Below are 17,624 nucleotides of genomic sequence, written 5' to 3' on the forward strand. Positions count from 1 at the left end.
AACCCCTTACAGGCAGGACAGCCCTCAGCCCTGCCACCTTGGCGGCCTTCGCCCCTCCCACCACCACTGCGGCAAACAGGCCCCGCCCCCAGAGGGTAGCCGGGCACGCCAGCGCCGTGAGGCCGATGGGAGCCCGCAGGAAGGGGCATTCTTGCAGCCCCCAGACCCAGTCCAGGCAGCCCAGGGCTCCCGAGAGCCGCACTCCACCGCGGCAACAGGGATGGCACTGGTGTCCACCTTGCTGGACTCGCCGTGACAGAGCCCCTGGCTGTCTGCCCTAATGCCCCCGGGTTGCTGCGGTGGACCCCGGCCAGTCAGGAAGGCGCGGAGGACCCGCAGCAGCCCCTTAGACCCCGGCCCGCAAGATGGCGGCACCAACGCAGCAGCCCAGGCTGCGCCCACCCCTGCCCCAAAAACGCACCAACCATCCACAGCCCGGCCGCCACTGTGCCCACTCCCGGACTGGGCAGTGGGCGGCCATGTACCAGGTCCGCCGGACCGCCCTGCCACAGGGGTCGCTGGCTTGCCGCGGGGGTCTTGGGCTTGCGGCAAGACGGCCACTCCGGCACAGCACCGTCGTTACACCAAGGTCCGGCGGACAGGAGGTGCACCGGGCGGCCGAGGGCGCACTCACCTCACCTCAGTGCAGCCTCGGGCGCGAACAGCCGCCTAGGGCGCGAACAGCCGCCTAGCGCACCCACATGGCGCCTGGCGCCCGGCGGCGCCACCAGCCCAGGGTGGACATCTCTCGCGCCTCCCAAACCTCTCCACCCGCAGCTCCCAGGCTTCTGCACCGAGGTGCCGCTCGACGCCTCCTTGTCAGGGCTTCTCTGCAGAGGCGGGGCTTCTGTGCTAGCCAATCAGCAGCCTCGCCGCCCTCTCCGGGCCCCCTCACCACGGCCCTGTGGTGTGCCAATCAGGCTGCGGTTGCCACAGCAACGGCTTGGCGCGAAGGCTGGGGGCTGACGTCAGGGAGTGGCCGTGAGGGACCCCAAAGCCGGGTCTGGAAAAGGGGGGTGGGTTGGGGGGTGGGTTGGGTGGTGGGGGTGCAGCCCCCAAACAAAGAAATGGGGGTCGAAATGGAGGAAACCCTACTGAGATGCTCAAATGTAAAACCGCCGGAGAATAAAGGGACAAATGTACACAACTGTCTAAATGAAAAAAATGAAAATCCTGGCCGCAAAAACATATACATTAACGTCTAAAGACCAACAGGGAAGACAAGACTTCTCCGCCTGGGACACATGAAAGACAGCGAGCTAATTTCCTTAATAAATGAAGAGCTCTTGGAAACCAACGAGATAAAGACTAAACCAAGCCAGAAAAAATGGGCAAAGGGGACAAAACTGGCAATTCGCAAGAAAATCCAAACGGCTGGCCGACCTGCGAAGGAAACATCACGACCTATTTGCATAAAGAAATGCAAACCTGAAACACCGGGCACATGCGGTTTATGGGAGCGGGCAGTCTCACACACTACTGACTTGTTTCCCACCAGCCGTCAATACAGACCTTCCACTGCGTGAGCCCACTACATTGCCATTTAGTAAAACAGCGAGAAAATGAGAGATAAAAATCATGAGGTAGAGTTGGATGGGATTATTAAGGACCGAATTCTCAATAGATTTAGTGAAATATACAAGTTACTGAAGTTTGTAGAAACGAACTGGTAAGTAAGTGTTTTCTCATATATTTGTTTTTTAAGGATAAACCCAACTACAGGTAAAACTGCTGGAAGGGTAGGCAAGAAATTGTTAATGGGTTACTTCTAGGGACAAGGAATGTGGGGTGGAAGAGGGATTCTTCCCTTCTGCCATCCATACTGTGAATTTCCTTGGCAGAAATACTTATCTCTTCTCTGGCAGTAAAATCAATGAATTACTAAAAGTTCACTAATATACTCTTTGGTCCAACTATTCCACTTTCAAGGAACTAAAAAAGCAAAGGAAATACAGAGATATACAGAAGATTCTATACAGAGATATTCACGGAGCATCATTTTTATCACCAAAACTGTGCTCCATAGAAAAGAATTAAACTGTATTCTGGTAAATTTACACACAGCGATTTTAAGTGGCTAATAAAAATGCTGTATGATTTTAACTTTAAAGGAAAAAATCTGCAAGATGTGGTTAATTACCAAAAGGTGTTTACCTAAGGAGCACACAGACTTTAATACCCCAAATTAAACTTTGATTATACTCAAGGAGTTATCAGTGATTGCTTGCTACACTAGGAGCTGCTTTACGTGTTTTAGATTCCCTAGACCATCAACAGTCTCTTTTCGCCCGGCAGTGCAACATAAACATAATATACGAATGAAAACACTGTGCTTATGAAAATACACATTCAAAACAAGTTCCCAGCAGGAAGACTGAAGGTGACTGTGGCAGTACCCTGACTTAGGTTAGAGATTTTCAAATCTGGCTCACCTGGAGAGCCGTTAAACAATGCGGGTTCCCAGTGTCCCACAGAGATCTTTGTTTTTCAGGTTCCCAAGGGATCCTAATGTCTGGTTTAGGTTTTGTAGGTGATTTTAACATATTTTAAGGATTCCGTCATCCCCCTCTCTCCTCAAAGGCCTCTATCTGCAATACCAGTTTCTCTCTGGATCCTGAATCGTTAATTTCCACCAGACACCACATGCTCTCAGAGCTCCTGCAGTTACCACTCCTTTGCTCAGCACCTCTTGGCCCTGAAAATGCCTCCTGATAGAGCAGTCTACTGTCGCTGACTCAATGGTCTTACCATACATTCTCTCCTGCTAACATATATGCCCCAAAGGCTTCCATCCCTTCCAAACCCACTGAAATTGCTTGACAAATTTCAGCAATTTCTTATGTGACCAAGAAACTTGCTCTTAATCTCACTTTATCTCTCAGTAATACTCAACATCCTCATTAAAACAAGCAAACAAAAACAAAATCGCATGCTATCTTATTTTTGGTGACAATTACATGGTCCTGGTTTCCGCCCCCCTATCAGTGGTCTCTTCTCAGTCACAAATGGCTTCTGCTCTGCTCACCATCTATACACTGGAGGGTCTTGCCTCAGAACTTAGTCACTAGTCTTCTCCATCAATGTCCACTCCCTAGGTAACAACCCTTCCCTCCTCACCTAGTCACATAATTTAAATGCCACCTGCATACCAATGGTTTCCAAATTCCAATCCTCTGTCACAGGACGGTCCACAAAAGTGCAGTCTTTTGCTTGGAAACTGACTGATCCCCTTGGATGTCTATCAGGTAACTCAAAGCATTTCAAACAAATATTAATTTCCCCTTTCCCCATTTCTATAAACAGTACCAGTTGCTGAAGCCAAAAACAAAAACCAACAAAAATAAAAACAAACAAACAAAAAAGCCTCACGATTGTTCTCGTTCCTTTTTTCCTTACCACCAGCATCCAATTTATCAGCAAGTCTTGCTGACCCTATCTAAGGCAAATCCCAAATTTGTCCCATGATTTCCCTTTCCATGGTAGTCCTAAGGAACATTATCTTCCTACAAAAACCCTTCTTCCATTCCAAACCCTTCCTCCAGTATTAAGGGTGATCTTGCAAAGCAAAAAAGATGTCATGTTTCAGCTTGAATGACCTCCTGCCCCCCATCCCAACTGCATTTAAAGTCCAAAAGCCCAAAATTAGAACAGCCAACATTATCTTTTGTCTTAGAGGACAATTAAATAGGTGCTGTAAAATTTCACAATCTTTTCCTTCAATGCCTAATTTAAGAAATTCTTCCCCACACTGATGTCATAAAGATACTCAAATAGCTGTGCATTTTAGTTTTCTTTATGGTTATTTTTGCCTATGTTCTGTGTTAGGGATCTAATTTTCCCCTGACTTTGTATCATATTTCTGTATATGAGCAGGTCTGTGCTTGAACTCTCTATCTCTGTGCATTAAGGCACCATATTATTACAGCTTTACAGTATCTTGGTATCTGAAAGGGTGACTGCCCTGCCTTGTTTTTCAAAGTGTCTGGCCCTACCTTGTCTTTCAAAATTATCTGACTCTTAGCCCACCATCTTTCAAATGATTTTTAGAAGCAGCTTTTAAAGTCTGATGAACTATCCTATTGAGATTCTGACATTTTATTAAATCCACACAGCAATTTAGAGAAACTGAAAACATTATATCAAGATCTCTCATCTTTGACCATCCTCTATATCAGTATTTACTCGTATCTCTTATTGCCATCAACGATACACTGTAATTTTTTTTCCTATAAAGGCCTTATTTGACTTTAGGAGGTCCTTTTTTCCCCCCATTAATTGTATAATTGGTTATTTAATAGTTTCAGAATTACAAAAAAGTTGCAAAGATAGTACAAAACTTCCCCACCCCATTTTCCCTGATGTTAATACCTTCCGTAACCTTGCTACTTTGTCAAAAAGAAGAGATAATTAGCAGAAAACAAACTACAGACTTTATTTTGATTTCACCCATTTTTCCATTACTATCTTCCTTCTGTTCCAGGATCTCAGTCTGGACACAGCATTACACTTAGTGATTAAATCTCCTTAGGCTCCCCAAGGCTGTGACAGCTTCTCAGTATTTTGTAGAATACTCAGTTTGTTTGATATTTTCTCACAACTTGATTTGGGTTATGAATTTTTGAGAAGAGTATCTGCTATTGCCTTTTTTTTTTTTTTTTTTTTTTTTTTGAGACATAGTCCGGCTTTGTCACCCAAGCTAGCAATGCAATGGCTCAATCTCAGCTCACTGCAACTTCCACCTCCCGGGTTCAAACAATTCTCCTGCCTCAGCCTCCTGAGTAACTGGGATTACAGGCATGTGCCATCATGCTCGGCTAATTTTTGTATTTTTAGTAGAGACAGAGTTTCACCATGTTGGCCAGGCTGGTCTCGAACTCCTGACCTTGTGATCAGCCTACCCTGCCCTCCCAAAGTGCTGGGATTACATGCATAAGCCACTGCACCTGGCCTGCTATTGCTTTTTATATGCTGACTTTGGATCCAGTGAACTTGTTGACTTTTTTTTTCTACAGAAAAAAATGTTCCTATATCTTTAAAATATTAACATGCTAATTAATGACTTCATTTTTACTTTCATTGACAATCGTATCTCACTTCATTAACATAATGCATTGGCTAGGACTTCTGGGGTGATATTGAACAAGTCTTGTCCTATATTTGAAAGGGGATACTCATCTTTACTAAGAAGTAAAAACGTTCATTGCAAACTTGTTTTGTACAGTCTCTTTATTGGGGGTTAAGGAAATTCCCTTAAGTTCTAGGTTTTAAAATTTTTATCATAAGTTTAATTTTATATAATGACTTCTCTGCATCCACTGGGAAGATTATATTATTTAACATCATCTGATGATATGGTGAATAAAGCAGGTTTTATGTTGAAAACTGTATTCCTAAACCCTGCTTGATCTTGATTATGAGGATCTGATTAATATACACATGCAGCTGGGTACTACTGAGTTATACTTTTCCATTACACTATCCTTGTCTGGTTTTGCTACCAAGGTTATAACAGCCTTATAGAATGATTTGGATTGTTATCCTACTTCTTATATTCTCTACCATAGTTTATAATCTCCTCTCCATTGAGAATTATGCCCCTTTTTCTATTACTAATATTATTAATCTATCCATGGTTTCTCCATCAGTTTTGCTAAAGATTTGCCAGTTCTGTCTTTTGAAAATGACTTGATTTTGTTGACTATATTCTTCCTTCTTTTCCATGTAATTAATTTCTGTTCTTTTTCTAGTTCTTTCTTGTTCAGTTCTGTATTTCACTGTTTCCGTTTCCATTAGATTTCCTCTTTGCGACATGAAGAAACGTGTTTAGGGGTCAAAGATCTTGGGGGAAAAAAACTATCTTTTGAATACAGATTTCCAAATTAACTGCATTATACTCATATAGTATGGCCCATATGCTACTATTTCACATTTGTCAAAGCATCCTTGGTGACCTTAAGATATGGTAAATTTTAATTGTTCAATATATTAGAAAAGAATGAGTATTCTCTAATTGTTAGGTATCAATTTCTATTTATGTTCATAGGATCAACTTGTTAACTGTGTTCAGATTTTTAGTATTCTTGGTAATTTTTTGTCTGCCTGATCTATCTGTTCTAGATATAATAAAATCTCCCAATATTCCTATGGTTTTTATCCACCACTCGTTATAATTAATAGTTTTTGCTTTATATATATTTCAAGGCTATGTTTTTAGGTGCAAACAAGGCCATGACTCTGTTGAGAAACACAGGAAAGTTAATCTGTTTACGTTTTTAATTATTGATGTATTTGTTTAATATGCTTTTTGTCACTTATTTTCTCCTTTCCTGCATTCTACGGAATTGATCAAGTTTTGTTTTCCTTCTGCTTATTTGGGAGGTTTCAATTATATTTATTACTTCACTGTCTATCTTTAAGTTCCTAATTTCTACACAAGCATATATATTTTAACAGACTATAAAGTACTAAAGCAAACATGCTGGCACACGTCAGCAATTCACTGGATTTCCCATTCCCACCTTCATTAATATTGTCTAGAATTTTAATTATACCTTTTTTATAAACAAAGGAAAACCATTTTTACAGTTAATGATTAATTATATTTACTGGCTTAGTTCAAGAATTGATTCACTCATTCTTGTTTCTTGAATCTCAGTTCTCGTTCCTCTAGGTTTACTTTTTCTCATTGCAATAAATCCTTAAATGTATCTTTCAGGAAGTGTATAAGGTAGTCTATTTGTATTTCTAAAAATGTCTTTATAAGACATTTTTGAATGACATTTTAGCCAGGTATGGAATTCTTAGGTAACCTTTATCTTCTCTCCTAAGATATTATTCCATTCTCTTCTAACAAACCTGATGAGGAGGTCTGCATCAACATAACGTTCCTTTATAATAACACCTAGTTTTCGCCCCGGTAGCTTTCAGAATAGATGTTATGTATAGATTTTTGTTTATCCTGCTCAGGATTTATGTGAAAACGAAGGTCTTTCTTCCACTCTGGAGAATTCTTGGGCTAGTGTGTCTTTAAATATAACTTTTCTGCCATTCCATTTCTACTCTTTTCAACCTATAAAGTATAATGACCCATCTTAATCCATCCTCCATTTGTCTCAATCTTTCTATTTTTCACATTGTTTTCTGTGCTGAGTAACTCCTCTTTTTAACGGCATCTGGTAATAGCATTTCCCTAGATGTTTTAAATACAATAACTACATTTTCTGTTCTATAATTTCTAATTGGTACCTTTTTTTAATATCTACCTTTCTCAAATGGATGAACATTTCATGGACACTATTCTTTATTGCTTCAAAAATCGTAAAGTCACACTAACACTATTTTGAATTGCATTTTGAAAGGACTGAATTCATGTCTCGATTGCTGGTTTTGCTGTCTTGTTCATTTTAAGATTTCCTAACTTTAACCCAGTGCTTTGCAAGTTTAGTTTCTAAGTGTTTTTCCTATGGGTTATCGTTTCCCCTCCTCTCTGAACTTTTCTTCCCTCCACGTCTTTTTGACTGTCTCTACCTCACCCATGAGAAGCATAGTCCAGAGACAATCATGTATTGTCAACTGGGGATTTTGTGCCATGTGAAAAAAGGGGCGTATTAGTCACTGAGCAAGATTAAAGCTTAGGCTGGATCCTCTCTGCATGGCTCTGTTTTTTCACGCCCCTGCCACCACTCGTAAGTAAAAAACCTGGGTAACCATCACTGTTTGTTGTTGTTGTTGTTTTTCCAGGTTCCTTTTATGTCAGGAGAGTCCCAATCTGGTGCCTGTTTGCCACAATGAGCCTGGGACCTCAATATGCATGGGGTGCTTCTGGACCTCATTACCCAAGAGCAGTCAGATTCCTAATTTCCTCTGCCTTTTTCAAGATCATTAGTTCAGAAGGTTTATGTTTTCAATTCCACATATCCTTGCATTTTGCTGTTCAAGTTTTGACCCATATGGATATCTTAAATATTCCTATTATTGCAAGTTTATATTAAAAGGAGGGTAAATTGTGAACTCACAAACTCATAGCATCATAGTACCATCTCAATCAAAAGTATTATCTTCTATGAACTACAACAGTTTTCACTTGTTTCCCAAGTGTGGAGTGGAGTTTGCCTGAGGCTGTATGACCTGTGATATCATGACAAATTGAAGGCCGAAGCAGATGAGAATCCAGCTGTTTTGTATTAAGTCAGATGCTAAGGAGATTTACAAAGATGTGAAACAATGCCCTTCTTCTCAGTAACCTTTGGTTTTGAAAATTGTTATTTTTCATTAAAAATGTTGCTTCCATTAACCTGTAAGTTTACTACTGTTATTTTAAATAAAATACACATTTTAAATATTTAATTTTTTCTTAAGATATAATTGATAAAAATTGTATATATTTATAGTGTACAACATGGTGCTTCAATATACATATACATTGAAAAAGGATATCAAGCTAATTAACATATCACCTCACATATTACTTTTGTGTGTGAAGAACACTTAAGATCTACCCTGTTAGCAATTTTCAAGTATATATTAACTATAGTCACTATACTGTACAACAGATCACCAGGACTTTTTAATCCCATCTAACCGAAACTTTGCATCCTTTGGCCAACATCAGCTCATCTTCTCTGGCCCCTGACAACCACCATTCTACTCTCTACTTGTATGAGTTCAACTTTTTTAGATTCCACATATAAATGAGATCATGCAGTGTTTGTCTTACCATTATGTCCTCCAGGTTTACCCATGTTGTCATAAGTGACAGCATTTCCTTCTTTTTAAAGGCTGAAAAAGTATGCCATTATACATATATACATTTTATTTATCCATTCATCAATCCATGGACAGTTAGATTGATTCCACATCTTGGCTAATGTGAATAATGCTGCAATGAACATGGAAATATATACTGATTTTCTTTAGATATATAACCAGAAGTGAGATTGCTGGGTCATACAGTAGTTTTAATTTTTTAAATGAATTTCCATACTGTTTTCCATAATGGCAATATTAATTTATGTTTCCACCAACAATGTACACAGGTTCCTTTTCTCCATATCTTTGCCAACACTTGAAGCTTTTTAGTTTGATTCAATCCCTTCTATTTTTTGCTTTTTCTGCCTGTGCTTTTAAAGTCTTATCCAAAAATCATTGGTCAGACCAATGACAAGAAGTTTCTTCCGTTATGCTTTCTCCCAGTAGTTTTACAGTTTCAGGTCTTAAGTCTTTAATCCATTTTGAGTTGATTTTGTAATATGGGGTGTCTAATTTCATTCCTTTATATATGGATATCTAGTTTTCCCCACTCACTTATTTAAAAAAAAAAAAAAAAAAGTCCTTTCCCTGTTGTGTGTTCTTGACACTTTTGTCAAAGATTGACTGACTATAAATTACGGATATATTTCTGGCTATTTTGTTCTACTGGTCTCTATGTCTGGTTTTATGCCAGTATCATGCTGTTTTTATTACTGTAGCTTTATACTCAATTTTGAAATCAGGTAGTGTGATGCCTCTCCAGTTTTGTTCTTTTTGTTGAAAGTTTCCTTGGTTATTTGGGGTATTCTGTGGTTTCATATGAGTTTTAGGAGTATTTTTCTATTTCTGTGAAAAATCACATTGGAATTTTTAAAGGAAATTGCACTGAATCTACACATCACTTTTGGTAGTATGGAGATTTTAACAATATTTTCCAATCCATGAACACCAGATATTTTCCTTTTTGTGTCTTCAACTTCTTTCATCGAAGTCTTATAGTTTTCAGTGAACAGGTCCTTCATCTTTCTGGTTAAATTTATTCCTAAATAATTTGATGGTATTGTGAATGGAATTGTTTCCTTGATTACTTTTTCGGATAGTTTATTGGTAGTAGTACCTGGAAACAATATTGGTTTTTACTGCAACTTTACTGAATTTGTTTATTAGTTTAACAAGTTTTTGGCGGCATCTTTAGGGTCTTTTATATATAAGACCACATCATCAGCAAAGACAATTTCACTTCTTCTGTTCGAATTTGTATGCCTTCTGTTTTTCCTTATCTTGCTCCTGATCTTAAAGGAAAACGTCTCTGTCTTCTACCACTGATAATGATGTTAGCTGTGGGCCTGTCATATATGACCTTTAATATTTTGAGGTACGTTCCTTCTATACATAATTTGTTGAGTTTTTATCATGAAAGGAAGTTGAATTTTGTCAGATGCTTTTCTGCATCAGTTGAAATTATCACGATTTCTATGGTTCATTTTGTTAATGTGGTGTATCACATTTACTTATTTGTGTACGTTGAACCATCCTTATATCCCAGTGATTAATCTCACTTAACCATAGTGTATGATCCTTTCAATGAGCTGTTAAATTTAGTTTGCTAGTTATTTTGTTAAGGATTTTTGCATGTATGTTCATCAGAGATATTGGCCTGTAATTTTCTATTTTTGTAGTGTCTCTGCCTGGCTGTGGTATCAGGGTAATGCTGACCTCATAAAATGAGTTTAAAAGTTTTCCCTCCTCTTTAATTTTTGGAAGAGCTTGAGATGGCTGTGTGTTAATTCTTCCTTAAATATTTGGTAGAATTCACCAGTGAAGCAATCACGTATCAGGCTTTTCTTTGTTGGGAGGTTTTTGATTATAGATTCAATCTCCTTACTCTTTATTGATCTGCTCAGAACTTCTATTTCTTCATGATTCAGTCTTGGTAGGTTGCATGTTTCTAATAATTTTTTCACTTCTAGGTTATCCAATTTGTCGGGGCATACTTGTTCATAGTAGTATCTTATGATCCTTTGTATTTCTGTGGTATCAGTTGTAATGTCTCCTCTTCCATTTATAATTTTGAGTCTTCCTTTTTTCTTAGCCTAGCTAAAGGTTTGTCAATTTTATTTTTTCAAAAAAACAGATTTCACTATTACGATCATAGTTTTGTTGATCTTTTCTATTGTTTTTCTATTCTCTATTTTGTTTATTTCTGCTCTGATCTTTATCTTTCCTTTTTTCTCTAGATTTTGGTCTTAATTTGTTCATCTTTTTCTAGTTTCTTGAGGTGCAAAGTTAGGTTCTTTGAGATCTTTGTTTTTCTTAATATAGTATTTAACACTATAAACTTCCCTTTTAGAATTGCTTTCTCTGCATCCCAAGTTCTGGCATGTTGTGTTTCCATTTTCATTTGTCTCAAAATATTTTTTATTTTCCTTATGATTTTTTCTTTGACCTACTGGTTGTTCAGGAGTGAGTGTGTTAATTTCCACATATGTGTTGTTTTCCAATATTCTTCATTATTGATTTCTAGTTTCATACTGTTATAGTCAGAAAAGATACTTCATATAGATATCAATCTTCTTAAATTTGTTAAGGCTTGTTTTGTGGCCTAATATATGATTTGTCCTGGAGAATGTTCCTTGTGTGCTTGAAAAGAATGTATATTCTTCTGCAGTTAGATGGAATGTTCTGTATATGTGTCAGGTCCATTTGGCCTACAGTATTGTTCAAATCTACTCTATCCTTATTGTTTTCTGTTTGGATAATTTACACATTACTAAAAATGAGGTACTGATGTGGTTTCGCTCTGTGTCCCCAACCAAATTTCATCTTGTGGCTCCTACAATTTCCATGTGTTGTGGGAGGGAGATAGTTGAATCATGGGAGCAGGTCTTTTCTGTGCTGTTTTCATGATGGTAAATAAGTCTCACAAGATTTGATGGTTTTGAAAATGGTAGTTTCCCTGCACAAGTTCTCTTTGCCTGCCGCCATCCACATAAGACTTGACTTGTTCCTCCTTGCCTTCTGCCATGATTGTGAGGCCTCCCCAGCCACGTGGAACTGTAAGTCCATTAAACCTCTTTTTCTTCCCAGTCTTGGGTATGTCTTTATCAGCAGCTTGAATACAGACTAATACAATAAATTGGTACCAGTAGAGTGGGGCATTGCTGAAGAGATACCCAAAGATGTGAAAGCAACTTTGGAACTGGGTTAACAGGCAGAGGTTGGAATTGTTTGGAGGGATCAGAAGAAGACGGGGAAATGTGGGCAAGTTTGGAACTTCCTAGAGACTTGTTGAATGGCTTTGACAGAAATGCTAGTAAGTGATATGAACAATAAGGTCCAGGCTAAGGTGGTCTCAGATGGAGATGAGGAACATGTTGGGAACTGGAGCAAAGGTGACTCTTCTTACATTTTAGCAAAGAGACTGGCAGAATTTTTCCCCTGCCCCAGAGATCTGTAGAACTTTGAACTTGAAAGAGATGATTTAGAGTATCTGGTGGAAGAAATTTCTAAGCAGCAAAGCATTCAAGAGGTGACTTGGGTGCTGTTAAAGGCATTCAATTTTATAAGGGAAGCAGAGCATAAAAGTTCAAAAAATTTGCAGCCTGACAACACAATAGAAAATAAAATCCCATTTTCTGAGAAGAAATTCAAGCCTGCTGCAGAAATGTGCATAAGTAAGGAGAAGCCGAATTTTAATCCCCAAGACAAGGGGGAAAATGTCTCCAGGGCATATCAGAGGTCATCACAGCAGCTCCTCCCATCACAGGCCTGGAAGCGTAGGAAGAAAAAATGGTTTTGTGGGCTGGGCCCAGGGTCCCTGTGCTATGTGCAGCCTAGGGACTTGGTGTCCTGCATCCCAGCTGCTCCAGCCATGACTAAAAGGGGCCAAGGTACAGCTTGGCCCATGGCTTCAGAGGGTGCAAGTCCCAAGCCTTGGCAGCTTCCACGTAGTGTTGAGCCTGTGGGTGCACAGAAGTCAAGAACTGAGGTTTGGGAACCTCCACCTAGATTTCAAAGGATGTATGGAAACACCTGAATGTCCAGGCAGAAGTTTGCTGCAGGGTTGGGGCTCTCATGAAGAACCTCTGCTAGGGCAGTGCAGATGGAAAATGTGGGGTCGGAGCCCCCATACAGAGTCCCTACTGGGGCACTGCCTAGTGGAGCTGTGAGAAGAGGGCCACCATCCTGCAGACCCTGGTATGGTAGATCCACCTACAGCTTGCACTGTGCACCTGGAAAAGCTGCAGACACTCAATGCCAGCCCATGAAAGCAGCCAGGAAGGAGGCTATACCCTGGCAAAGCCACAGGGGCAGAGCTGCCCAAGACCATGGGAACCCACCTCTTACATCAGCATGACCTGAATGTGAGACATGGAGTCAAAGAAGACCATTTTGGAGATTTAAGATTTGATTGCCCAGCTGGATTTTGGACTTGCATGGGTCCTGCAGCCCCTTTGTTTTAGCCAATTTCTCCCATTTGGAACAGCTCTATTTACCCAATACCTGTACCCCCATTGTATCTAGGAAGTAACTTATTTTTGATTTTACAGGCTCATAGGCAGAAGTGACTTGCCTTGTCTCAGATGAGACTTTGGACTGTGGACTTCTGAGTTAATCCTGATATGAGTTAAGACTTTGGGGGACTGTTGGGATGGCATGATTGGTTTTGAAATGTGAAAACATGAGATTTGGGAGGGGCCATGGGAGGAATGATGTGGTTTGGCTCTGTGTCCCCATCCAAATCTCATCTTGTGGCTCCCATAATTCCCACGTGTTGTGGGAGGGACTCAGTGGGAGATAGCTGAATCATGGGGGCGGGTCTTTCCCATGCTGTTCTCATAATGGTGCACAAGTCTTATGAGATCTGATGGTTTTGAAAATGGTAGTTTCCCTGCACAAGCCCTCTCTTTGCTTGGCGCCATCCATGTAAGACTTAACTTGCTCCTCCTTGCCTTCTGCCATGACTGTGAGGCCCCCCAGCCATGTGGAACAGTAAGTCCATTAAACCTCTTTTTCTTCCCAGTCTTGGGTATGTCTTTATCAGCAGTATGAAATCAGACTAATGCAAGTACTGAAGTCCTCTGACTTTACTTCTAGCTTTGTTTTATTTTTTGTTTTGTTTTGTTTTTTGAGATAGAGTCTCGCTCTGTAGCACAGGCTGGAGTGCAGTGGTGTGATCTCAGCTCACTGCAACCTCTGCCTCCCAGGTCCCATTTAAGCCATTCTCTTGCCTCAGCCTCCCAAGTAGCTGGAATTACAGGCACGTGCCACCATGCCCAGGTAATTTTTGTATTTTTAGTAGGGATGGTGTTCTACCATGTTGGCCAGACTGGTCTTGAACTCCTGACCTCATGATCTGCCACCTCGGCCTCCCAAAGTGCTGGGATTACAGGTGTGAGCCACCATGCCTGGCCATATTTCTAGTTTTTAAAATATCTAAAACTATACATATCAATAGGTATAAGCTACGTAAGCAAAAGTTCTTTAGGGTCCTCATTTTCATGAGTGTAAGTAGGTTTTGAGACCAAAAAGCTTGAGAATCTCTGGTCTACAATAAATCTGTAATAGTCTGGGTTATTTGAGCAGATTGGATGGAAATCTGTCTTTTTCACTACTATGATCTCAAGGCCTAGCACAAAGCTTAGTACACAGAAGTCTCTCGATAAGTGCTTATTCAGCTATTGTTTCAGCAAATATTTGAGTGCCTACTATCTTATTAGGTTGGTGCAAAAGTAATAGTGGTTTTTGCAATTACTTTTAATATAAGACCCAATGCTAGGTCAAGTTCATGGTTCATTGTAAATCAAACTGAAATGGCCCCTGTCATAACTTATTTATTTAATATGTCTTTGGAGTTTCAGTCCAGCTGGGAGGAGACATTCAACAAACCTTTAAAGATTATGGTAAATGATTTAAACAAACAAACAAACAAAAACCAGGATGCCGAGATGAGGATGGTTGTGTTTGTATGGTAGATACAGAATGGGCAGGGATCTCTGAGGAAGAGAAACTAAGACTAAATTTTGAAAAAGCCAGCCTGGGGAAGAGGAAGGGAAGAACATTTCAAAAAGACAAAACAGGCAGGGCGTGGTGACTCACACCTGTAATCCCAGCACTTTGGGAGGCTGAGGTGGAAGATTATCCGAGGTCAGGAGCTTGAGACCAGCCTGGCCAACATGGTGAAACCCCATCTCTACCAAAAACACATAAATTAGCCAGGCATGGTAGTGCATACCTGTAATCCCAGCTACTACTCAGGAGGCTGAGGTGGGAGAATCGCTTGAACCCAGGAGGTGGAAGTTGCAGTGAGCCAAGATCGTGCCACTGAACTCCAGCCTGGGCAACAGAGAGAGACTCCATCTCAAAAAAAAAAAAAAAAAAAAAAAAAAGAACAAAACAGCAATATACAAAGACAATAAAGGAAAAAAACAGAAAAGACATCAGAGTGGCTAGAGGATAATGAGGGGTGTAAAATGAGGTTGTACAGGTATTCAAAAGCCAGCTCTTTAGGAACTGTAGATTAAGAGGAAGAGCTTGAACTTAATCCTAAATGTAATGGCGGCCATTAAAGATTTTTAAATAAGACCTGACACCGTGCATTTTAAGATGATTCATGTTGCTCTGTGGAAAACTAGGGGACTGGGGATACTTAACAGAGGAGGCAAGAAGACCAGTTAAGGGGTAGCAAAGGATGGCAGGGCTCTGAACTAGTATGGTGGCAGTAGAGACAGGGAGAAGTGAACAAATACAAGATATACTTTGGAAACAATAGAGACAGATCTTGCTGATGATCTGTGTATGTGTGGCAAAGAAAAAAGAATCAGGAATGAGTTCCACATTTCTGGTTTGGACAACTGGGTGCACAGAAGTGTTATTTGGTGAGTATCTGAGACACAGGTTTCAGGGGAAGAGCACAATATCAAGAGCTATGTGGGACATGTAATATTTAAAATGCTTACACTAAAGCAAGTAGAGACACTGAGCAGGGATTCTGGAGAGGTCTCTGCTAGAGCTCTGAAGTCCTCCACACATAGCTGATTTGTTACATGAATAGTCAGATTAAAATAAACACTACTTTACAAGATAAAGAAACCAGTTCTTCAGTATTTAGAACTCGTGTGTATATATTCAGTGCTGCTGGATAAATATCTTCATATTCAAATTTGTACACCGTTCCTCAGTAATGCAAATCTAACAAATTTTCCTTAAGGAAAACTTTTATTTTTTTAACTCTCTCAAGTAGGAGTTTCAGGACAATATAAAGCCAAACATTCATATTAAAGTAACCAACCCTTTCACAGAAAGTACTACTAAGTTCAAATATTAAAAGAACAGCTCCTAAAAGCAATGAATTACATACAGGATTTGAGACAGGCAAAAGCCCACTCCCATCATGAATCAGGTATGATAAAGGGAAAATATGTCAAGTCTGGCAGACAGCATTAAGGTTCAGAACTAAAGTTCAGCTTATATGTCCCTGTCCAAAAGGACACTGGGCACCATTTCTCATAAGAAGCTAAAACATTCAGAAATCAAGCTATAACATGGTAACCAAAGTAGTACACGTAGAAAACGCAGGGTTACTCATCCGCTTTTTGCTCAAGTTGGTTTACCAACCAGAAAGCTCTAACCCTGAACTGGCAAAATGGTAGACGTTCATTTATCCGACCACCTAATAAACAGGTAATGAGTATCAACTACATTCAGACACTAGAGACACAGTGATAAACAATGGAGACGTAGTCTTCTGCCGTCATGGGGCTTATAGCTCACTGATGAAGCCAAACAATCAAATAAGCATACAAATAACATAAGTAACAAGCAATAAATGTGATGAAACAAACATTGTACTATAACACATATATCAGAGAGCCTGACCCAGTCTAGGTAGTAAGGAAAGACATTCTATGCCTAATTAACAGTGTGCACAAGGGTTATGAGGCTGCAGGAATACAGAAACCTGTGTAGCTAGAATACAGAATGGCATAAGATAAAGGCTACAGAAGCAGAGAAGAGTCAGACCTTGTAAGACCCTGTAGGCCATTTAATGACTGGAGATCCCAGACAACCCACAACTGTAGCACACTACAAGAATTTCTCCCAGGTGAGATCGGCACTCACATCTCAACCACGTCCCCTGAAAAACAGCATGATTTCCACACATACTCACATGTCAATGCCTGAGAACATGACCAGAATGATAAGGAGAGCTACTCTGGCTTCCACAATGCAGATCATCGTGCAGATAGAGAAAATGCATTTTTATCTGGTTGGTTTTTAAGGCCCATCATGAGATAAACCTAAGAAGAATGGAGAAAAAGGCAATAATTGATATAAACGTAAAACATGAATCAGAAAGCAGAAAAACAGCTGGAGGTAAGAGATACAGATTTAACAGTCTAACAATAAGTAAAATGTTCACAAAGAGGAGACTGGATGAATAAATTATGGCACATACATTTAACAGAAAAATCTACAATGATAAAAAAAGCAAGCAAAAAATCTTATGGAACAACCGCCAAGATACACTGTTAAATGAAAAGCCAAGGTGTTAAACAGTAAACACAGAATACTTCATTTATTAAATAAAAAGAGAAACACACTGTATACATATTTGCTTCTATATGCATGGAATAACACTGGAAAGATATTCACAAAACTATTGACATTGGTTATCTTTTTTTTTTTTCTTTTTCTGACTCAAACACATCTGAGACACTGGTTATGTATAGAGAGGGAAACTGATGGCTAGAAGATGGGATGTGGGGAGCAGGAATTTTCTCCTTTTTGAATTTCAAACCACACAAATATATTACCTATTAAAAGTTTTAAAAAGTTAATATTCAGTATGATTTTAGATGAGTACTTATGAAAAT

At 39.7% G+C, this 17,624-nt stretch overlaps 1 protein-coding gene and 1 long non-coding RNA gene across 7 annotated transcripts in view; one reads left to right on the plus strand and one right to left on the minus strand.

Annotated features, from left to right (window-relative positions):
- Positions 1-17,022, minus strand: part of PEG3 (paternally expressed 3) — a 48,126-nt gene extending 31,104 nt beyond the window's left edge. For 4 of the 6 annotated variants that reach the window (XM_050771655.1, XM_050771656.1, XM_050771657.1 and 1 more), the window contains exon 1: positions 635-828. The gene's annotated coding sequence lies outside the window, so the exon portion shown is untranslated. Of the gene's footprint in view, positions 1-634; positions 830-16,918 lie in introns of those variants that run through there. The other 2 variants (XM_050771659.1, XM_050771663.1) reach the window with 2 other exon arrangements.
- Positions 968-8,340, plus strand: LOC126943282 (uncharacterized). Its single transcript, XR_007721730.1, has 2 exons — positions 968-1,669; positions 7,741-8,340. It is a non-coding gene; the product is annotated as an uncharacterized LOC126943282 (long non-coding RNA).
- Positions 17,023-17,624: the final 602 nt, after the last annotated feature.

The sequence above is a fragment of the Macaca thibetana genome, chromosome 19 (genome assembly GCF_024542745.1).
Source record: "Macaca thibetana thibetana isolate TM-01 chromosome 19, ASM2454274v1, whole genome shotgun sequence".
NCBI lineage: Eukaryota > Metazoa > Chordata > Mammalia > Primates > Cercopithecidae > Macaca > Macaca thibetana.